Consider the following 24,729-nt stretch of genomic DNA (forward strand, 5'->3'; position numbering starts at 1 on the left):
ACTACGAGTCAAAATCAACTTGACAACACACAACAATAACAACAGGGTTGGAAAAAGCTCTAGATATGAATCCCAACTCTGTCACTTACTACCTGTGTGACCTTGGGCATGTTGTCAGCCTCACTGAATCTTTGCTTACTCACCTGTACTGTAGAGTAATTAGACCTGCTGCATGATTCTTTTGAGAGAAGTATAGATAAGGTGTGGAGCACGTTGTACGGTGCATGTGGCAAGGGGAGGTTATTACTCATAGTATCATGAGACGTTAATTTCTGCAGTCTGCTGGCAGGGAATTAGTGCAGTACTCATTACCTTAACAGATACGAGCACCTACTGTGTGCTAGGCACTGTCCAGACACTGAAGTTATATGTGAACAAAATAGAGGAAAAGTTCTCACACAGCCTGAATATACCCACATGTCCTAATGGAGCTTACCTTTTAGTATGTCATTAAAAAGTCATAGTGACAATCACTATTAGATCCAGGAAGACGCTGGAGGCCTCAGCCCAGTGGACTAGCCATAAACTCAAGCCCAGATTCCTGCATTTAATAAAGGAAAGAGACATAATGCAAGCCCCTCAGAAGGAAGTTAGCTGTATATATATTTGCTATAATAAAAATGTGTATCCTTTTAAAATTTATTGTAGCAAATATATATATATTTACCATATATATATTTGTTACAATAAAATTTTTTTAAAAAAGGACATAACTTTCTTCTGACAGGCTTGGATTATGCCTCTTTTTATGTATCTGTATCTATATAGAGAGATATATATGTATACATATGCATATACATATATACACACACAAAGTATTTGCCATTTCAACACTTTTTCATGCACAATTCAGTGACATTAATTATGGTCATCATTGTACAGCTATCACCACTTTTTGTTTTCACATTTTCTATCACCCTGAACGTAAGCTCAGTGCCCCCTAAGCAGTGAACCCCCATGTCCCTCCCTCCCTCCCACCCCTGGTAACCACAAATAAATTTTGGTCTCTATACACTTGCCTGTTCTAGCTATTTCATGTAAGTGGGATCACACAGCATTTGTCCTTTTGTGTTTGACTTATTTCACTCAGCATAATGTTTTCAAGGTTCATCCATGCTGTAGCATATATCAGGACTTCATTTCTCTTTATAGCATGAGTAATATTCCACTGTTTGTATGTACCACAATTTGTTTATCTATTCATAAGCTGACGGACATTTGAGTTGTTCCCACCTTTTGACTATTGTGAATAGTGCTGCAGTGAACATTGGTGTGCAGGTATCTCTTTATGTTCCTGCTTTTAGTTCTTTTGGGGATACACCTAGGAGAGGAATTGCTGGGTCATGTGGTAATTCTGGAAACCCTGGTGGCGTAGTGGTTAAGTGCTATGGCTGCTAACCAAAGCATCAGCAGTTCGAATCTGCCAGGCATTCCTTGGAAACTCTGTGGGGCAGTTCTACTCTGTCCTATAGGGTTACTATGAGTCGAAATCGACTCGATGGCACTGGGTTTGGTTTTGGTTTGGTGGTAATTCTGTGTTTTACTTTTAAAGCCAACATTCATTCAGTTCGTACAATGTGACAGTATCTCATTTAGCCCTTTTAGGTAGCTTTATTACACAAAGAAAACGAGGCACAGATGTTTAATAAACTTTCCCAAGACCACACATCTTAACGCTGGCAGTCATGTTTCAAACCCAGTATGCCTAATCCTGAATTCATGCTCTTAGCCATGACTAATGAGACACCAATTAGATGGGTAGTCTTGCCTTTAAACTCCCCTGCTCTCCAGAGTCAGTGACAGACCATCGTATTATAGAACCCAGTTGAGTTTCTGGAACCTAGTAATTGCTCAAAATATTTTGAATAAATGAATGAGTGAATGAAGTGGGTAGGATATGTCCTTCCTAGCTCTCGTTGGTCTTTTTGTGGAAGGAAAGATGGACACTGCACTCATTTAGCACAAAGGATAGGCAATGTGTGTCTGCTCAGATAACATTGCCCTTGAGGGGCAGTTGGTAGACTTCTCAATGTAGAAAATACAATGGCATGGAAGAATGACAGGAAATTAGAAGCTGGCAGGATCGGGCCAGGGAAGGTGTCAGATGGCATGCTTAAGGAGATTGGACCCAATCCTAAGGGCCATAATTGCCTCTGAAAAATGGTTAAAACACATGAATACGTGCTAGAGTGGGTAAGAGTTAAGACAAAGAACCTGAAACCAAGACAAGAAAGACGTTGCCCAAGATCAGACCACAAAATAGTGACAGAGGAGCAACAGGAGACCCTCGTCCTAGAGAATTGCTTCTAAGCCATACTGTGTTATCCTTATCCTCGTGGGAATGTGGAAGTGAAGTTTAGCTCTAAGCTGTTTCTGCTCAAGACAGACTTTTGGTTGTTTTTACCACCATCATCCTCAGGTGTGAAAACCTCTGCCTATAGACCAGGTTTGAGAGGAGCCCATATGTACCAAGAAATGCTACCCACACCAAACACTTTGTGGCTGGGGAAAAGGGTAGTTAGGGGCTGGAGTCTCAGAGGGACCAGGGAGAGCAGTGAGTTGCATTCTGGAGAACACCTTCCAATGTTGGAAGAGGATCTAGGATGTCGTAAACATTGGGAGGGCGGTGCTCATGTTTCATGTCTGTCTTTCCTGGTATCCTCAGTGATGGTACACACACACCAGACACATACCGCTTCCACCACACACCTGTAGCTCAACTCATATTTTGGGCATCTACCCACATGTACACACTGACCTCATACCTTTCCCACATGTCTCCATACCTAACCTGAATATACCCAAACACACATTCCCCACTCAATGACATACATCTGCCACACACACATAAGCAAGCCACAAGCCCCATGCAGTACCTTTGATTCACACACCCTTTACACACCCTGCAAACACATCAATGTAGCACACAACAGGCACAGTTTCCACAACACATCCACACAACTCATATACCACACAACTTCCTGACCACAAAATACACACACCTCATACTCCCCTACCTACCCTAGTCACAAGAACACTCTGACACTCATAGCTCTACATCACCGTGGGAAAATTACAGCCCACATTTGTTACAGATGGGGAGGTAGGTAGGTAGATGGGTGGATGGATGAATGATAGATGTAGATACATTGTTGTTAGTTGCTGTCTAGTTGGTGCTGAATCATGGCAACTCCATGTAAAACAGAATGAAATATTTCCTAGACCTGCATCGTCTTCACAGTTGTTGGTATGCTCAAGTTCACTGTTGTGGCCTCTGTGTGTTTTGAGTGCCTTCCAAGCTAGGGGGCTCACCTTCCATCACTATATCAGGCAATGTTCTGATGTGATCCACAGAGTTTTCACTGGCCACTTTTCAGAAGTGGATCACCAGGCCTTTCTTCCTAGTCTGTCTTAGTCTGGAAGCTCACTGAAACCTGTCCACCACGGGGGACCCTGCTGGTATTTGAAATACTGGTAGCATAGCTTCCAGCATCATAGTATCATGTAATCCACCACAGCATGACCAAGTGACAGGTGGTGATATGTATATCACATCACGCAACACACACATTCTCGCTCACACACATGCCATCCTTATCCTCATACACCCATGGACGTGCATTCACACGGACACACACTAACAGGCCATGACTATACCACACGTATGTGCCGTATTTATGTCCTAGGGATCACAATTTAAAAGTGAGAAAATTGCCTGAGGCCAAACCCAGTCCTAGCCTAGGATCACTAAAAAGTATTATTTAAAGCTTAAAAAGTATAGGGGGAAATAAAATTCTATTTGCCTATTTTTAGCTCCCCTGAGGTTAAGTGTGGCCTTGTTCCATACTCAAGCAGCCTCTCGGGTTATGTAACAGCAGCAGCTCTGACTTCTGACGTCAGCGCCTGCTCTGCCCTGGGGAGACGAGTGTGACGCCTTTTCCTCCTCCAGCAGCAGCAGCAGCAGCAGCAGGTGCTCTGGGTGAAGGGTTATTTCCTGCTCTGGTTGGGGGAAGTGGTGCTCACAGCTGCTTAGATGAGTTTTCTTGGCCACAGTGGGCCCGGCTTGATGAAGCCTGATGTCCAGACCAGCTAATGAAGAATGCTCTGCCCTTGCCATGTGCCCCTTCCCACGCTTTCTTGAAGTGAGACAAATGTCTGAGAAAAAGCTGAGGGCTCCGGCTACCAGGCTGAGGCTCAGAGTCTGAGTGTGGACGGGCAGCCGGCAACAGAGGTAAGGGGGCCAGGAAGCCCATACTTAGGGCATCATGGCTCATGCTCACTGGGTGAATTTCGGAACCCACCTACCTGCAGGCATGTCGGGGGGGCACTGTACCACCGGGTGGGGGTAGTATACCCTAATGGTTAAGCACATGGTACCTGGAGTCAGATTGCCCTGGGTCAAACCGCAGCCCCCTCATCTGTTAGCCCCTTAACCTCGGGCAGGTTACTTCTCTGAGCCTTGCTTTTCTTAACTGTAAAATAGGGATTGTTGTGGTATTGAAAGCTAAGATCATGAAAAGCATTTCTCAAAGTACCCAGGACATAGTCATCACATATAGTCATTATATATATATGTGCGTGTATCACATGTATCAAATATATTTAGATAGATATCAGATATATATTTTAAAATTAAGTCTAATTTTCACTGTGTCAACTCTGGCCAAGGTTGACTTGTGAGGAAGCCCTACTGTTTGTTTTTATTTTTCCTTTTAAGGCTGCACTCTATGCTTCGCTCGTATTGGCCTTCAGGTAACCAGTTGCCATCAGGTAGATTGACTCGTGGCGACCCCATTTGTGTCCGAGTAGAAGTGTGCTCCGTAGGATGTTCAGTGGCTGGTTTTGTGGAAGTAGATCACCAAGCCTTTCTTCCGAGGAACCTCTGAGTGGACTTAAACCTGCAGCCTTTCATACCTTCCAGTAAAAAAAAAATACCTTCAGTTCCCAAATATACCACAGTTGCTCACAGTTCTGTGTTTTCCCTTGTGTTGCTTTATCTGCAGGTAGTACCATCCTTTCCTTGTTTGCTCAGCAAACTTCCGTTTATCCTTCAAGTGAGGGCTCAGTTGTCATTCGTCCTGGATAACCTTCCCAGATACCCCAAGGCTGACTAGGTTTCTTTTCCATCTCTTTCACTGCTGTTATACGTGCTGACCCATCCCCATCCTTCACCCTTGTTGCAGACTTAGCCCTCTTTGGCAGTAGCAAGAGGCAGGCCGAGCAGCCAGGATAGAGGGCTCGCAACACCCTCCAAGAGAATGAGATCAGTCTGTACTAGTCTTGCTACTCAGAGTGTGTTCTGGGGACCAGTAGCATCCTCATCACCTTGGAGCTTGGTAGAAATGCAGAATTTCAGCCCTGCCCCAGACCTACTAAATCAGAATATAAGTTTTAACAATGGGGTGATTGATATGTATAATAAAGTTTGAGAAACATTATCCAGGGCTCCCCTCAGGCACTAATGGTGAAACAGCTAACCAGTTAACCAGTTGTTGTTGAGTTGATACCCACTCATGTTTGGCCCTGTGTGTGTCAGAGAACTGTGCTCCATAGGGTTTTCAGTGACTGATTTTTCTCAGTGGATTGCCGGGCCTTTCTTCTGATGCTCCTCTGGATAGACTCAAACCTCTAATATTTCAAGTAGCAGCAAACACATTAATTGTTGGCACCACCCAGGAACTCTGGTGAAAAAGCAGGGTAAGTAAAATAATGTGCCTCCATGAACATTTGATTTATTTTTTATTTTAACCAAGACCATGGAGAAAACTCAAAAAAAAAACTAAATCCGTTGCCATTGAGTTGATTCTGACTCATAGCAACCCTATGCGACAGAGTGAAACTGCCCCATAGAGTTTCCAAGGAGCACTTTGTGGATTTGAACTGCCTACCCTTTGGTAGCAGACATAGCACTTAACCACTATGCCACCAGGGTTGGAGGAAACTCAAAGAAGGTATCATATCCATGATGCCATCAGGCATACACTCAACTCGATCTGTGCCTTTTATTGAACCTCCAAGTCCTTCTCCACATTATCTTCCTCTGTGTCCTTATCTCAAATCTCTCCCAACCCCCATCCCAACCCTTCCAAGGTAGAACCAGAAAACTACGGGTCACAGTATTTTCAGCCACCTCATATAATACAAAAGCTGGACAGTGAATAAGGAAGACCGAAGATGAATTGATGACTTCAAATTATGGTGTAGGCAAAGAATATTGAATATACCATGGTCTGCCAGAAGAATGAACAAATCTGTCTTGGAGGAAGTACAGCCAGAATGCTCCTTAGAGGCGAGGATGGCGAGATTCTCACGTACTTTGGACATGTTGTCAGGAGGGACCAGTCTCTGGAGAAGGACATCATGCTTGGCAAAGTAGAAGATCAGCAAAAAAGAGGAAGACCCTCAGTAGATGGATTGACACAAGGGCTGCAACAATGGGCTCACACATAGCAGCGATTATGAGGATGGCGCAGAACCAGGCAGCGTTTCGATCTGTTGTATGTAGGGTTGCAGCGAGTCAGAAGCGACTCAACAGCATCTAACATTAACAGCAATTATTCTTTATTTCACTCGTATATGGGTTTTCTTGTTATGTTATTTATTAACCCAAGGAGGGAGCTCTGCAAATGAAACAGCCAATAGTGGCACAAGTCTCTTTGATTTTCACTTGACTCTAACCTCCCTCCATTTGATTTAATAGCAATCAGCCCACCTTTCTTTTATGGTCACAAGAATATAAAGATGCTATAGCCTTTTTTTAAAAAAAAAAAAAAAAATTTTTTTATAGCCTTATCTTCCTTCTTTCACCTCTGCCTTTAGCTTATCCACCAAGACGTGTTCCCTCAAATCCACTCAATTAGTATCTATTTCTACTGTTGTAATATAAAGAATATTTCCAAATTTACACGACTGCATAATTAAACCTTCACAAACTCTTGAACTGAATATGTTTTATATGCTTATTAATTACCCAGATGCACTTCTCTCATTCAGGAAAACAGCTTTCCCTGCTGACCATTCTGCACGTTAACACATGCCTCCTGTATAGCCTTTAGATCCTAATCTCCATGAGACCAGGACGATGGACTAGCTGGCGCGTAGGACTTCAGAAAGTAACCAGGAAATTTTTCTTGGGTTAATGAATAAATAGGACCCTTGAGCCCACAGAGTCTGCCTGTTTCTTCTCTGCATCCCCAAGATTCCTAGCGCCTGGTAACCAGTTGATGTTGAGTCCATTCAGACTCCTGATGACCCATGTTCATCAGAATAGAACTGTGCTCCATAGGGTTTTCAGTGGCTGATTTTTTTTTTCACAAGTAGATTGCCAGGCCTTTCTTTCAAGGCCTCTCTGGGTATATTTGAACCTCCAACCTTTTCATTACCAGCTGAGCATGTTAACCATTTACACCACCCGGGGTTCCTAGCACCTAGTAGGTGCCATAATTTGTTTCGAATGAGTGACTGAACAGAAGCAGCAGTCAGTTCTGCAGCCTTAGTGGCAATGTGTGGCTTCCTAGATTGGCTGGTGTAAGAAAAAGATCAGGGAGAAAAACAAAGCAGAAACCTTATTTCATGCACATTATCATACTGCTTTTGTATTCAGCGAAAATGAATTAAAGGGGCAGTTCCAGCAACGAAACTGTGAAAATACCCAGAGATGCATATAACAAGTCTACCACTCTGTAGAAATAAATTCATCTGGTTGAGCTATTTATTTTAGACTCTTTTTTTCCCCCCAGAATAAATGTGTTGTGCTCCCAGATAAGTCAGGAGAGGTTGCTCTGTCCATTTGCCTCCTTGTCTTTAGGCTCTGGGGTTGCTCTCCTTGTCTCTGTGTCTCTCTTTGAGTCTGAATATGTCAGGGCTATGGGCTTGCAAGCAACAGAAATTGACTTTGGATGACTTAAATGAATAAGGGACCTGTTGGAAGAAATGTGGGATAGCTAACAGAATCAGAGAAAATGCCAGAGAACCACACTTCGGGAAGGACAGAGACGAGGGACAATTCAGAGATCTAGAACCAGAGGTGTCTTGTCAAGGTGCCCTTTCCTTGAACCTCAACCATTTTCCATTACTGGGTCACTCCAAGATTCAGATCTTAGGGACCAGGGGGTCTAATTGACCTGCCTTGGGTCATGGATTTGGTCCTTGGCCAAGGAAGGATGGCATCCATAGGGTGATGGACTCATCAAGACTGTTATCAGGAAAGGAGAATAGATATTGAGATAAGCAGAATAATCACCCCCCAAAGATGTCCACATCCTAACCCTCAGAACTTGTGGATACATTATGCTACCTGGAAAAGGGGAATTAAGTTTGCTAATCAGCTGATTTTAAGGTAAGGAGATTATCCAGATGGACTCAATGTAATCTCTGGGATCCTTTAAATGTGGAAGAGAGAGGCAGGAGAGTATGGAGTGATGCATTGTAAGAAAGACTTCAACCAGCCATTGCTGGCTTTGGAGATGGCAGGGGCTATAAGCCAAGGAATGTGGGTGGTCTTTAGAAGCTGGAAGAGGCAAGAAAACCGATTCATCCCTAGAGCCTCCAGAAAGGAACGTAGCCCTGCCAGCACCCTGATTTTAGCCCAGTGAGTGAGACCCATTTTGGATTTCTAACCTCCAGAATTATAAAATCATAAATTTGTGTTGTTTTTTTTTTTTAAGCACTACATTTACGGTAATTTGGCATAGCAGCAATTGGAAACTAATACAGATACAAATCGGGAAAAACAGCACATGCCTGTAACAGGGTTTGCCTCTCAATGCTCATTTCTACATTAGACTCTTTTTTTCTCTTTATTGTACTTTGGTTGACGGTTTACAGAGCAAACTAGCTTCTCATTAAACAATACATATATTGTTTTGTGACATTGTTTGCCAATCCCACGCCATGTCAGTGCTCTCACCTTCTCGACCTTAGGTTCCCCATTATCAGCTTTCCTGTCCCCTCCTGCCTTCTCATCCTTGCCCCTGGGTTGGTGTGTCCATTTAGTCTTGTTTTGTTTTGTGGGCTTATCTGATCTTTGGCTGAAGGGTAGACCTTAAGAGTGACTTCATTACTGAGCTAAAAGGGTATCCGGGAGTCATACTCTCGAGGTTTCTCTGGTGTCTGTCAGATCGGTAAGTCTGATCTTTTCTTTTTTGGTGAGTTAGAACTTTACATGTTCTACATTTTTCTCCACCTCTGTTCAGGACCCTCTATTAGGATCCCTGTCAGAGCAGTTGATAGTGGTAGCCAGGCACCATCTAGTTGTGCTGCACTAAGTCTGGTGGAGGCTGTGGTAGTTGTGGTCCATTAGTTCTTTGGGCTAATCTTTCCCTTGTGTCTTTGGTTTTCTTCATTCTCCCTTGCTCCAGACGGGGTCAGACCAGTGGAGTATCTCAGATGGCCGCTCACAAGCTTTTAACACCCCAGATGTTACTCACCAAAGTAGAATTCTACATTGGACTTTTAATGAAAGCCTTGGTGATTGCAATCCACTCAGCGATGGAGAATTGTAATTTTACAGGGAGGCTGCTTGATAAATGTTGGTTATATAAATTAACAGCCAATGGAAATTTCTTGCTCTTGGTTCTCCCAGTTGAGGTGTGCAGTGGATTTAGAGGTATCTGTGCCCATGGTTCTTTGTGAATTCTACGGTGGAACCCGATGTGTGACTTCCCATGGAATGGAATCCTCAAGCACTGCTGCCCACAGGGTCTTTAGATGAGGCAACAAAGTGCCCCAGAGTAGTAATTCCACCCTGTTACAAGCTCCAGCAAGCAGTTAAATGTGGCCCTGTGGAGGGAACCAAGGCCTGATGTTCCAGGACATTTGCCAGTCTTCTCTGGAGCATGAGAAAATATTATACTTGATGATCGTTCGTTTTGATTACACTTCTGCTCTGGGGAATATGGTACTTTTTTCTGCAATGTTTGGGCATGAAGCATCTCTGCATATTGGTCCAGGCCCACCAGAAATCAGTGTTGTGATATAATTACATTTGCAAAGCAGATGGATCATCAGGGAGCACGTGGCTGAAGCTCCTGTTGCAGAGCAGAGGGGCTGGGGATGGGGGCTGAAAACACCTCGCAGTTCCCAGATAAGAGCCATCTAGTTGTGTCTCTGATATTTCTGCAAGGAGATTGGCAGGGAGATATATGCAGAGGCTTGGAGAAGGGAATTATATGTATTAAGCACCTACCGTGTGCTGGGGATGGCACAGGACCGGGCAGCGTTGCGTTCCATTGTGCCTGGGGTTGCCATGAGTCGAGAGTCCTTGAGGCTTGCTAACAACAACTACGTGCTGAGCTCTTTTTATACCTATCTCGCTTAATCTTTGCAGCAAACCTAAGGGATGTGTTTTAGTTATCTCCATTTCATGGGGGAGGAACTGAGGCTGAAGAACCTGTTACAGGCCCACAGGTACCTAGCTGGTGTGGTAGTCATTAGTACTGCTCATCAAGTGTTCCTGGCTCTCCTCCTAAGCACATGAGAATGTCCCTGGTCTCTGTCCTTCCCAAATTGTGGTTTCTCTACCATGTTCCTTGAATGTGGGAGAGAATCACGTGATTTGCTTTGGACAGTGGAATATGAGCAGAACTGAAGCGGATCTCTTCTGGGTAGAAGCTTGAAGCACCATTGCACGTTTTGCCATGTGCTTTTTCTCACCACCATGGTGATAGGTAATGTTCCAGAAAGAGGCTGGTCTGTTAGGCTGGGTCTTGACAATGAAGATGACATGGAACAGACACCTCAGTTGCTGTATGAGAGACAGAAATAGTGAGTGAGATTTTTGAGGCTATTCCGTAGAGCAATATAAAAACCAAAACCAAACCCTTTGCCGTTGAGTCAATTCTGAGTCATAGCGACCAGATACGATCCTGTTTAATATCCCTGCTAAAGGAAAGATCTGGAATCTGACATCTTATTAGTCTGGATTTAAAGTTTAAGCTCTTACGCCTATTCCACATGGCACCAAAGCAATTTTGGTTTCTTAGTCATGATCTATGCAGAGTTGTGAGGTCCCTTGGTGATGCAGATGGTTTGTGCTGACTGCTAACATAAAGATTGGCTACCAAGTTGAACCCACCCAGCAGTACTACAGAACAAAAGGCCTGGGGCTCTGCTTCCGATAAGATTACAGCCAAGAAAACCCTATGGAGCAATTCTTCTCTGCCCATGGGGTCACCATGAGTTGGAATCGACTTGATGGCAACCAGCAACAACAACATGTAGAGTGTTAGGATTTTAGCTTTATGGGCTTTCCTTTGCCCATGATTCTTTATTCACATCTTTGAACATAGACAGTCTTTTGTGGCTATTTTTACATTGTCCTGTAAGGGTTATTTCTGCCTCCCCAGGAAGAGTGCAAAGACATGGCTTCTGTCCCTCTCTCCATATCCCTCAACATAAAGGGCTGCTCACATAGTGGATGCTGTTTGAAATGGCTCCTTTAGGAGTTACTGGAGCAGATTGAAATGGTTAGAAAGACAGTAAAATACTGAAGAGAAATGGGATGGCGTGAATTGGAATAGAATGGGTTAAGTTGGAAGAGATTGAGTTGGAATAGAATGAGATGAAATGTAAGTAGACCAGGATAGAATGGATTGAACTGGAATAGAATGGGATGAGGTGGAATTTGATGGTAATGGAATGGGTTAGAATGGAAGAGATTGGAGTGGAATGTGTCAGAATCTCATGAAGGGGTGTATTAGAATGGAATGGAATGAATTAGATGAAACAGAATTATTTATTGGGACTAAACGAAGAGACTAGAATGAATGGATTGGGATGCAGTGAAATGGAAGCTAAATTCTTTTCTTCTATCCCTTCCTCCCCTCACCATATACTGTTTTGCTCTTGGGAGGAGTCAACATCATGTTGTGAAAATGCCATTGTTAACAAGATGTCCCTTCTCTGAGGGAAGTAATTTCAATCTGTTCATCGCTCCAATAGGCTGCCTTGGGGCTGGCCTCTGGCCTTTAACAGTGCATGCGTATGTGTGTGCATGTGTGGCAGGGTGTAGGGTAGTGCCAGAAAGGGATACCTAGACCACAAGGTTTGAGCTAACAATTATGTTCCTGGAGGAAACATGGCTGGGTCAGAGGGCATTTGGCCAATTCCATCTTGAAGCACATCTTACTATGCCATTGGCTTCTCTGCCTCATCCCACTTCCTCCTCTCCCCCTGCCCGTATTCTGTGTTTTCTGTTGAGTAACAAGAGGCTTTCTCTGCTCCCCCCCTTCCCTCTCCCAGAATGAGGGAAAATGTGCTTGGAAACAGTTGCTGAGGGAGCAATCTTGTTTTTGAAATAGGAACTGTAAAAAAAATGTATTTGCGGGGATGCCGGAGTTGAGTGAGCCTTATTTAAGTGAGTGGGGTGGTAGGAATGTGTTTACACAGCAAGAAAATGCAGGCTGGGTGTCTGCTGTTCCTTAAGTGGATAGTATTTTGAAAGAACTTTATGATCTATCTTTTAATTCATTGTTACTCCTTCCAGCCCAGGAAAATGTGTTTTCCTAGTGTTTTTCATGTAGCTTGGGTTAAGCAGCAGAAAATTTGACAGCCAGTCGGAGCCTGTACCTCCCTGACACAGAAATCTTTGTGTGTGCAACACAGACGTGGCCACGCACGTGTACATAACTGCTGCCTCCAGAACTGTGTGAGGATGAAATGACCTGATTCTTGTAATGTGCATAGCACAGTGTCTGGCACATAAAGCTTTAAATCAGTGTTAGGTGCATGCGTGGATGGATGGATGGATGGATGGGTGGATGGGTGGATGGGTGGATGGGTGGGTGGGTGGGTGGGTGGGTGGATGAGTAAGTGAGTGGATGGGTGGGTGGGTGGGTAGAAAGATGGGGTGGATGAGTGGGTGGGTGGATGGATAGGTGGGTGGGTGGATGGATGGGTGGGTGGGCGGGTGGATGGATAGTTGGATGCTGTTGAGTCGACTTGGACTCATGGCCACCTTATGTACAACACAATGAAATCCTGCCTGGTCCTGCATCAGCCTCACGATTGCCAGCATGTTCAAGTTCATTGTTGCGGCTGTTGTGTCAGTCCATCTCACCAAGGATCTCCCTTGTCTTTGCTGGACTTCCACTTTATGAAACATCATGGCCTCCTCCAGCGATTGACCCCTCTTGGTGATGTGTCCAAAGCAAGCGAGTCAGGCAGTGTTCTGTTGTGATTCATAGGTTTTCATTGGCTAATTTTTGGAAGTCCATCACCAGGCCTTTTTTCCTAGTCTGTTTTAGCTTGGAAGCTCCACTGAAACCTGTCCACCATGGATGATCCTACTAGTATTTGAAATACTGTTGGTATAGCTTCCAACATCATAGCAACATGCAAACTACCACAGCACTGACAGACAGGTGGTAGAAATGAGTGTTAGCCCATTATTAAGTGTGTGCACATGTAGAATTTAGTATATGCACACAACTCGGTAAATATTCATTGATATGTCCAAATGTATGTATACATAAAATGTATGCATATATAGAACACCAACAGCTGGGCGCACCTGTTTATGCAGAGAACTCTATGCACACCCAAAACTGTGTATGTGTCCAACGAGGCATGTCCTCATCTGTGCACTATGCAAACACAAAGGCATGAAAGAAGGGACTGAGTGTTTATTGAGTGATTATACAGCAGACATGTGGAAGAAATTTGCAAATTTCCTTTAAAAACCTGGTCGAGGGCTTTTCAGGCATGTGTCAAAGGATTCGTGTTTAGAGTCTTGTGTCTGTGTTCCATTCTTTCTCCATTCCAAATGGCTCATTCCCTGCCAGCATCTGAATCCTCATCTTCTTTGTCCAGTTGTTCTTCATTCATTCACTAAGATGCATTACATGCCACTGTGGGCTAAACGTGGTACTGGGTGTGTGCTGAGGCTGTAAGACAGCTGCAAGTCTCCTTTTTAGAGCCTGTAGTGTACCCTCATGGTGCACTGGTTGCTAACCAAAAGGTCTGCAGTTCAAATCCACCAGCTGCACCTCGAAGGGGCAGTTCTCCTTTGTTCTGTACAGTCGCTATGAGTCAGAATCAACTTGACAGCAACAGGTTTTGTTGTCTGTTTAATATATCGTGAGCAGCCCTGGTGACACCATTGGTTTACTATTCAGCTGCTAACCAGAAGGTCGGCAGTTTGAACCCACTAGCAGCTCCACGGGGCAAAGATGTGGCAGTCTGCTTCCGTAAAGATTTATAGACTTGTAAACCCTATGGGGCAGTTCTCTGTCCTATAGGGTTGCTATGAGTTGGGATCAACTCGATGGCAATAAATTTCCTTTTCTTTTTTTTTTTTTGGTTTTAATCTCTTCTGACTTGGAGTCGTTGGATGGCACAGTAATTAGGTACTCGGCTACTAACTGAGAAGTTAGTGGTTCTAGTCCACCCAGAGGTACCTCAAAAGAAGGGCCTGGCAGCCTACTTCTGAAAGGTCACAGCCATTGAAAACCCTATAGAACGCAGTTCTCTGACACACATGAGGCTGTCATGAGTCTGCATTGACTAGATGACAACTGGTCTGATTTGGTTTAATGGGTCCTGACACTGAGTGTATTGTTTGCTAATAGTGTGGAGCAATTTATGGTCACAAAGCTCTAGTCCATGTATTATTATACTTGGTGAGTGTAGTGTGGAAGATCACAGATTTTGGAACTAAAGTGCCTGGCTTCCTAGTTCCACTGATCACTTATTGTGTGACTTTGGACAAGTTATTTAACCTTTCTGTGCCCCAGTGTCTCATCAGTAAAACAGTCACAAATGTAGCCATGGCGCAAATGGTTAAGCACTTGGCTGCTAACCTAAAGGCTAGCAGTTCAAACCCATCCAGCCACTCCATGCGAGAAAGACCTGGTGATCTGCTTCCATAAAGGTTACAGCCCAGAAAACCCTACGGGGTGGTTCTACTCTGTCATGTGGGGTCGCTATGAATTGAAATCGACTCGCCGGCACACGACAACAACAAAGTTTTGGTGAGGATTGAAAGCACTAGTATTGTAAAGCACTTAAAACAGTGTGTCGCGTATACTAGGCGTCCTGTGTTGTTGCTAAAATTATTGCTCATTCTCGCAGGCAGACCTCTGCGATTTGTGGTGTTCCCATTTTGCAGGTATGAGAACTGAGGACCTGAGTGTTCAGTTTTACCCTTGGATGGCTGCTGCTGCCTCCCAGCTGTCCTCCTTGCTTGCTCCCAGTGAGGAGGAGTTCCTCCCTCTCCCCATTCAGGAGAATTAGACAGTCATTCATTCCCTTTCCATGTTTCCCAGATGCTGGTGGGAGACACAGATTTGAATCTTTCTCTGAGAAGAGAGCTTCAGAAACTGGTTCTCAAGGTTCAGCAAGTCTCTGCTTGGCTGGTCTTAGTATTCTTCTGTTTTTAATCTCTTCCTGGGCTCCCCCTCCCTCTAACCCGGGCTTCTCAGTTAGTTTGAAACAAAAATTTTATGTCAGGAAGTGGTGGTAGGGGTTCATCTTCCAGCATTGTATAAGACAGTATTCTATTGTGATCCGTAGAGTTTTCGTTGACTAAAAAAAAAAAAAAAAAAATTTTTTTTTTTAATATTTGGATGTAGGTGGCCAGGCCTTTCTTCCTAGTCTGTCTTAGTCTGAAGCTTTGCTGAAACCTCTTCACCTTGGTTGACCCTGCTGGTATTTGAAATGCTGGTGGCATAGCTTCTAGTATCATAGTGACATGCAAGCCACCAGAATGACAAACCGATAGTTTATAGATTTTAGTTAATAATTCTTGATATCTTGTCTCATTCAAGTGGGTAACAAGTTTTCTGCAAGCCAGGCCTGGGTCTTCCACTTCTTGGTGTCTGCCTGTTGTTGACTGTGCCTGGTGTGTACTATTCACCAACGGAATACTTAAAAAAAACTTAGGTAATACTAATTGACTGACATTAGTCTCTGCCCCAGTTGTCTGTGATGCTGCATAAGTGCCCCTTGTCTTGTCAAGCTGGCATTTCATTCAAAATAGTGAAGCCCACAGGAGAAGATGGAGTGAAGTCCTACACTGAGTCAGGCAGGTGCACTTATCGAAAGTTGGGTCATGTTTTGTCCAGGCAGTCAAATCAACAGGCCCAAACCCAGGCTTAGAATATGAGAAGCAAAGTCTGATAAGAAAATTCTGGTATGCGCTCTTTGTGGACAGTTTGAACACCCCCTCCAGCTCAGTGTAAAGCTATAGCACTCTGAACTAGCATTGAACAGGCTCCTTGTTAGCCATGTACAGAGATCTTTTGGAATAGTGCTGCTAGGAACATTCCAGAAGAAGTGAAGTGATGACGGCTTCCTGCAGCCTCCTAATTCTGCTGCTTCTGGTTCAGACAATGTAGCAAGAAACCAACAGTCTCTTTTCAGGCTGGATGGCTTCAGGGAAATGAGTAGGTTCTCAGCCCCTGGGTGATTATGGATGTTGAAATGACCCTGCTTTCTCTCCCAAGCCCTATTTCTCAAAGGCAGGAAGTGTCAAAAGGCTGGCATTTGAGTTGAAGCTTTACAAATAATTTGCTAGGAAAGGCAAACCCTGTCTAAAGCCTAAGGCAAGTGTTTTTCAAAGGAGCCATGGAAATTCTCAGACTTTTCTGTGCAGGCTAGCTTTGAGAGTTGGCTGCGTGTGGGGGTACTCCAGATTGTCCAGGGATTTTGGAGATGTCTTTGAAAAGTAGAACCTCCCAGGAGGGTCAGAAGCAAAGGGGGTGGGGCTTTGCTGTGGATGGGTCACTCTTGGTGACGTCTCCGTGGGTGTCTTCCCCAGCTATGTGTAGCTCTATCTTCCCAGGCCTTTATGCCATCAGATCAGCTCCCCATGTCACTGTTCACTCTTATTTCTGAATCATGTAACCTATCTTAACAGTCATCCAATTAGCTTCTGGTCCACGATTGTGTTCTTGTATTTTGGTCTTGACTTTTGGTAGTTATCCCATCTCCACCTCGGACTGTCCCCTAGAGCTAACATGTCCTGTCCACCTGCACTTAATAGCATTTTCCTGTCCCAGCCATCTCCAGAGTCTCCTATATTGGCTCAGACCCACGGATAGGACCCAGGTAGTCACCAGCCAGTCTCTGCATGCTCAGTCTCTTGCCTCCTCCAACCTCTTTTATAGCAGTGGATCCTTTGGGTATCTGCCATATGCAAAAGAAAGTTACGGGTGTGCTGGATATGGAGAGTTTGGACTCTACCCTATAAGAAAAACTCATTTCTGGTTATTTTTTCTCACTAGTGCTATAAAATGCAGTCCCTGAATGATGCAAATGGTTAAGCACTTAACTACTAAGCAAAAGGATGAAGGTTCAAACCCACCCAGAGACTCTGTGGAAGAAAGGCCTGGTGATCTGCTTCTGAAAGGGCACAGCTTTAAAAACTCTATGGAGCACAATTCTACTCTGACTCAGTGGGCTCTTGATGACCTGACAGCAAATGTTTATTTGTTTTTTTGGTTGCTGTTTGTTTGTTTTAGCGCTAGAAATGAGGTGTGTCTATAGACTTGTTACTTTGGGGCTTTATCCTGGGGAAAGGGAACACATGATGGCAAAGGCGGGCCTCGGATATGGCTGTCAGTAGAGGATGAATCAGCCCATATGGCCCCCAGCATTCTCCAGTAGATAACATCAGGATTAGTAAAAGTAGCCAGAAGGGTAGGTACGTGGAACAGGGTGGGAGAAAGCATTTTTCTGGGCCCATTGCCGTCAAGTCCATTCTGACTCATAGCAGCCCTATAGGACAGAGTAGAACCTTTCCCACAGGGTTTCCAAGGCTGAAATCCTTATGGAAGGAGATTGCCACATCTTTCTCCTGCCGAGCAGCTAGTGGGTTCAAACTGCTGACCTTTCAGTCAGCAGCCGAGTGCTTGACTACTGTGCCACCAGTGAGTATTACACCATTTTCAAGTTCTTGGAAGGCCTAGTTGGTGTATAAGAAATAAGTACGAGTGTTTGTTTATGATTTATGAGTGGGTATATTGTTGTTGTTGATGTTAGGTGCCATCCAGTTGATTGCGACCCATAGGGACCCCATGTGGCAGAGTAGAACTGTCCTATAGGGCTTTCTTGGCTGTAATCTTTATGGGAGCAGACCGCCAGGCCTTCCTTCCACAGAGCTGCTGGGTGGATTCGAACTGCGATCCTTCAGTTAGCAGCCGAGCACTTAAACATTTGCGTCTCCAGGGCTCCTATGAGTGGATGTAGGACGGTGTAGTCCTTTCTTGGGAAATGGGGAAGGGTGGTTTTTGCTTGGCTATAGGAGTCATTAAGGTACAAATTAAAGAAGATTTGCAGGAAATTGTTATAAGACTGTCAAGGAAAACCACTTTGAAAGGTACCCGTACCAGTACCCATTGCTGTTGATTCTGACTCATAGCGACCTTGTAGGACAGAGTAGAACTGCCCCATTGGGTTTCCAAGACTGTAATCTTTATGGAAGCAGTCTGCTACATCTTTCTCCTGCAGAGCAGCTCATGGGTTCGAACTGCTGACCTTTGGGTTAGCAGCTGAGTGGCTAACCCTGAGCCACCAGGGCTCCTTCTTTTATGCCTTGCATTGGCATCAATCTCAGTGCTGGGTGGACAGGGTGTCTTTAATACACGGGGGTGATTGCTAGGGTGATCAACCAAATTCCATTTAAACAAATGCAAGGCCTGTCCCCATTCTTTGCTAGGATAGAGTTGGGTTATGGCAAATGGGCCTTGGAAGTATGTAGGCCACTTCTGGGCCTTGGCAGTGTGTTATCCCAGGGTTTTGCTGTAATGCTGTTTGGCATAGAAGATGGCTGTTACCACATCGGTATGTGATCATTGTCATAAGAGAAAATGGGAGGCTTAGCAAAGTAGATGTCAGTACACTTGAAACGGATTTCAGTTTCAACTGCTCTGTGAAAGAAAGCAAATTAGTCACTTGCATTTTTTAAGATACTGATATAAGAAAAAGAGGAAGGGTCTTTGAGCACATCCTACTTTGTCACTTTGGAGTACAGGTGGTCCCCGACTTACGATGTATTTGACTTACAACAAACTGCACTTAGGACAGTCTTTTTTTCTGTATATCTTACAGTTCGTAATATGTACTACATACAAAGTTGCAGCATGTAATTTGCTGATGCTGTCATTCTCTGTAAGCTTATATGTAATTGTCTTAGTCAGTCAGTGCTGCTATAACAGACATACCACAAGTAGATGGCTTTAACAAGAGAAATTTATTTCTTCGCAGTAAAGTAGGCTATAAGTCCAAATTCGGGGCATCGGCTCCAGGGGAAAGCTATCTCTCTCTGTTGGCCTTCTCATCAGTCTTCTCCCAGACTACGAGTTTCTCTGCTCAGGGACCCCAGGCTCAAGTGATGTGCTCTGTTCCTGGCACTGCTTTCTTAGTGGTATGAGGTTCTCCTGTCTTTCTGCTTCCTTCTTTCTTTTATATCTCAAGAGATGGCCTCAAGATACAATCCAATCTTGTAGATTGAGTCCTGCCTCACTAACACAACTGCTACCCATCCTCCCTCATTAACATCATAGACGCAGGATTTACTGTTTACAGGAAAATCACACAATACCGGGAATCATGGCCCAGCCAAGTTGATACACATATTTTTGGGGGGACATAATTCAGTCCATGACAGTGATGTTTACAATCCCCAAAGACACATAAAGATCAGATTTATAAAGGTACTGATAATAAAAGGCAACAATAAAGAAAACTAATAAATAAATAAATAAGAGGTGTTTGACTTATGTCAGACCTGACTTACAATGGAGTTGTTGGAAGGGAACCTCATTATATGTCGGGGGTCACCTGTAGGCATCCTGTGGGTTTTAGATTAAGTCTTAAGGGGAAACCCTGGTGGCGTAGTGGTTAAGTGCTGCGGCTGCTAACCCAAGGGCCGGCAGTTCAAATCCACCAGGCGCTCCCTCGAAACTCTCTGGGGCAGCTCTACTCTGTCCTATAGGGTCGCTATGAGTCAGAATCAACTCAACTGAGTCAGAATCAACTCAACTCAGAATCAACTCAACGGCATTGGGTAACCCTTAAGGTGCATGTGCTATTTAGAATGTTTTCTATTTGCTAGAATGGAAGAAGGAAAGAAAAAAACGTGAGAGAGAATGAAAGAAAGAAATTCTAAGTCAGCTCTTACCCTTTTCTTTTTCTTAAAGACCGTGTTCTTGAAAGGATTGCGTGGGTGATGCATATGATTAAGTGCTTGGCTACCGTTATGGGTTGAAGTGTGTCCCCCAAAATACGTGTCAGCTTGGCTAGGCCTTGATTCCCAGTGCTGTGTGATTATCCACCAGGTTGTCATCTGATGTGATGTTCTTACGTGTTGTAAATCCTACCTCTATGATAGTAATGAGGCAGGATTAGAGGCAGTTATGTTAAGATTAGGTTGTGTCTTGAGTCAATCTCTTTTGAGATATAAAAGAGAGAAGCAAACAGAGAGACGGAGGACCTCATGCCACCAAGAATAAAGCACCAGGAGGGGAGTGCGTCTTTTAGTCCTGGGGCTCCTGTGCTGAGAAGCTCCTAGACCAGGGGAAGATTGATGACAGGCCAACGGAGAGAGAAAGCCTTCCCCTAGAGCTGGCACTCTGAATTCAGATTTATAGCCTCCTAGACTGTGAGAGAATGTCTTTTTGTTAAAGCCATCCACTTGTGGTGTTTGTGTTATAGCGGCACTAGATAACCAAGACAGCTACTAACCGAAAGGTTGGCGGTTTGAGTCCGCTCAGAAGTGCCTCAGAAGAAAGGCCTGGCAGTCTACATGCAAAAGATCACAATCCTTGAAAACCCTGTGGCATATAGCTCCACTCCACAACCCGTGGGACCGCTATGAGTCAGAATCTACTCAGTGGCAGCTGGTTTCTGGCTTGTGTTCTGGAAGAACCTGGACAGAACCTGAAGGAGCATGAACAAGTCTCTTAACCTCCCTGAGCCTCATTTTCCTTCTCTGTAAAAGGCAGCTAATAATGACAGGGATGAAATGAGAAAATGTGTTTGGAAGTGCTTACCGAGAGCAGTTCCTGAGGGCTGAATGAGTGCCCTAGTAAGTTCCAGATATCGCTGAAGGGAGGAGAGGGACAGGATCGTCCTTTAACCTTGGGAAAGTTTTAAACATCTCTAAACCAGCATAATCTACCTTTCAGAGTTATTTTGGCTATTATAACTCCTTTAAATTTCCATATGAATTTTGGAATCAGCTTGTCCTTTCGACAAAAAAACCCTGCTTGGGTTTTGATTGGGATTACCCTGAATCTATAGATTGATATGGAGAGAGCTGACATCTTAACAATATCGAATATTCTGAGCTATGCACACACACTCTATCTCTACATTTGTTTAGTTTTCCTTCATTTCTCTCAGCAGTGTTTTAGAGTTTCCAGTGCCTACGTCTTGCACATCTTTTGTTGGATTTAACCTGAAGTATTTCATATTTTTACTGCTATTATAAGTGGTATTTTTTAAATTTCCAACTTGCAGTAGTTCACTGCACTTCTATAGAAATGCAATTGAGTTTTGTATATTGATTTTTTATTGAATACCAGATATTTTAAATATTACTTTCTAGTGTGAATATTGTTGTATTTCCATGAGTATTCTTTTTTTTTCTTTTTAGATTTTATTGTTTTAGGTGAAAGTGTACAGTGCAAACTAGATTTTCGTTCAGAAATTTATACACAAATTGTTTTGTGACATCAGTTGCAATCCCCACATTGTGTCAGCTGCTTCCCCTTTCCCTTTCTACCCCGGATTTCCAGTGTCCGTTCATCCAGTGTTCCTGACCCTTCTTGCCTTCTTATCTTTGCTTTTGGGCAGGTGTTGTCCATTGGCCTTATATGCTTGATTGAACTAAGAAGCATGTTTCTCACATGTGTTATTGTCTGTTTTCTAGGCCTGTCTAATCTTTGGCTGAAAGGTGGAATTTGGGAGTGGCTTCAGTTTTTTTTTTTTTTTTTTCAGTTCTAAGTTAACAGGGTGTGTGGGGGCCATATCCTCAGGGGTTCCTCTAGTCTCTGTCAGACAGTAAGTCTGGTCTTGTGAATTTGAATTTCCTTCTATATTTTTTTTCCTGGCCTGTCCCAGACCCTCTATTGTAATCCCTGTCAGAGTGGTTGGTGCTGGTAGCTGGATACCATCTAATTCTTCTGGGCTCAGCCTGGTGGAGGCTGTGGTTCATGTGGTCCATTGAATATTCTTGGGCTTTGTTCTGGGATAGTTAACAGTCTTATCTTTTGGGGCTTTTCTTTTAAGCTTTTTAGTTAGGCCAGAGAAACAGTTATTCTAGGGATAATTTTACTCCAATATTGGCAAAAACCTTCCTGGATAGTTGTCTTAGTTATGTAGTGCTGCTATAACAGAAATACCACAAGTGTGTGACTTTAGCAAACACAAATTTCTTTTCTCACAGTTTAGGAGTCTAGAAGTCTGAATTCAGGGTGTCAGCACTCGTGGGAAGCTTTTTCTCTTTCAGCTCTTGAGGAAGGTCCTTGTATCTTTTTAGCTTCTGCTCCTGGGTAGTCTGCATGTGTCTTGGCATCTCTCTTTCGCCATCTCTGGTGTGCTCACTTGTTTAATCTCTTTTATATCTCAAAACACATTGACTCAAGATATACCCTACACTAATTCTGCCTCATTAATATAACTAAGACAGCCCATTTCCCCTTGGGATTATAACCACGGTCATAGAGGTTAGGATTTACAACACGTATTTTGGCGGGGGGTCACAGTTCAACCCTTAACAGTAGTCTCCCTAATGCCCCATGAATTATGAGGGTTTCTACTGTCTCTTATAGTAACAGGAGCTATTCCCAGTCTTGGGTGAGCTCTGGGAACTATTTGCTCCAATCCTTTCAGGTGGCTCTTTTTCTAGCCTTGTATAGTTTTCCCACAAGCAAGCCTATCATAATCCAGGGACTATGCTATGCTTGGAGCCCTGGTGGCACAGTGGTTAAGACCCCAGGTGCTAACCAAAAGGCCGGCAGTTCGAATCCACCAGCCACCCCTTGGAAACCCTTTGGCGGAATCCTACTCTGTTCTATAGTGTCACTATGAGTCAGAATGGACTCCACGGCAACGCGTTTGGTTTGCTGCTATGCTTTCTTAATGGTCCCAAAAGCCCAGAAGAAGCAAAACCAAGAATGACAACAATTAATATTTATTGAGCATATACTATATGCCAGGTACTGTCATAAATGTTTTTTGAGTCTTATTTAATATTTTAAACAAGCCTAGAAGATAAGTCTTTCCGTGATTTGTAAACTTTCACTTAAAGCACAATAAAAATTTAAAAAATAATAAAGTTTTATGCTTTGAAATGGCAAAAAAAGAGAGATAAGTCTTTCATTATCTTCAATATTATTATCTTTTGTTGTTAGGTGCCACTGAGTCAGTTCCAAGTTATAGCGACCCTGTATACAACAGTACAAAACACTGCTGAGCCCTGCACCATCCCCGTAATCATTGTTATGCTCGAGCCCATTGTTGCAGCCACTGTGTCAATCCATCTCACTGAGGGTCTTATCTTAAATTACTAAATCTAATTGCCTAAATATCTTTAAAATGACTAAATTGAGGCTCAGAGAGGTTAGCTGATTTGCCCCAAATCATGCAGATAGCAACAGAACCAGGAAGATAATGCAGGCCATCAGAGTCCAGCGGTTGGAGGCATGATCTCCGTACCTCACTGTTTCCCTATTACATCAGCTTGGTGTAGTACTCATGCCCCCAGGTGCACGGGAGAATCCAGAGGATACGCGGGTGAACTTTTATAAATTCAGTGACTAATTTATTAAAGGAAAAAATATAGCCAGAGCCTGAAATCTGCAATTTTATAAATGTTACTACATAGAACCTGCTTAGAATGAAGCACAGGTAGTGATATTAGACCTGAGTTTATTTTAAAAGGAATAATTTACTAAATACTGGGTGAATTTTGAAAATACCGTGAAAGCGACAGCTGCTCAATTACATCTCCCCCCCTCCCCCGCCATTGGATCGATGGGGAACCGGAGACTGAGCTGGGTGCCTGTCCACAGACTGTGGGTGGAGAAGGTGCTTGAGAGCAGCTCCTCTTTATCTCAGGCAGCTCACAACTGCACACACCAGCCTTCCCCACGACAGGCAGCGGGGTGGACATGCCATCGTATGCAGACCGGCGAGTCAGGTCCTTCCTGCTGTGGATTTATTAAGATGAATTTACTAGAGTCGTTGGAGGATTTATTGAGCACTTAAAGATGTTAATGGACGTGGTTGCCAATCAATCATATCAACAGATCTTCATAAAAACAGCGGGAAGCTTTTAGATCTGGCCCAAGAAACAGCATTGGCCCCCCGTGGTGGACCCAGCACAACTTATGAGAAAATGGTAGATATTTTCAACAAATCAGAGTCTGGAGTCTGTGATTCCCCAGCCACTGAATTTTCTTTGGAATGTTATGCTTATGATAATAAAACCAAACCAGTTGCCATCGAGTTGACTCTGACTCGTGGCAACCTCCCGTGTGTCGGAGTCTAACTGTGCTCCATAGGATTTTCAGTGGCTGATTTTTCAGAAGCAGATCGCCAGTCCTTTCTTCTGAGGTGCCTCTGGGTGGACCTAAAGCACCAACCTTTTGGTTAGCAGCTGAGTATGTAATCGATCACACCACCCAGAGACTCTCTCATGAAGATAGCTGTTTATTCAGGCCCACTGTTAGCAGGAGATTGTGCTTGGGATGTCATATATGGTCTCTTTAATCTTGTAAATGTCAG

At 43.8% G+C, this 24,729-nt stretch overlaps 1 protein-coding gene across 2 annotated transcripts in view; it reads left to right on the top strand.

Annotated features, from left to right (window-relative positions):
- Positions 1 to 24,729, top strand: part of SHISA9 (shisa family member 9) — a 350,081-nt gene that overhangs the window by 243,876 nt on the left and 81,476 nt on the right. Inside the window, exon 1 of one of the 2 annotated variants that reach the window (XR_010323639.1) lies at positions 3,864 to 4,231. The exons of the other annotated variant lie outside the window; for it this stretch is intronic. The gene's annotated coding sequence lies outside the window, so the exon portion shown is untranslated. Of the gene's footprint in view, positions 1 to 3,863; positions 4,232 to 24,729 lie in introns of those variants that run through there. 2 annotated transcript variants of the gene reach the window in all.

The sequence above is a fragment of the Loxodonta africana genome, chromosome 12 (genome assembly GCF_030014295.1).
Source record: "Loxodonta africana isolate mLoxAfr1 chromosome 12, mLoxAfr1.hap2, whole genome shotgun sequence".
NCBI lineage: Eukaryota > Metazoa > Chordata > Mammalia > Proboscidea > Elephantidae > Loxodonta > Loxodonta africana.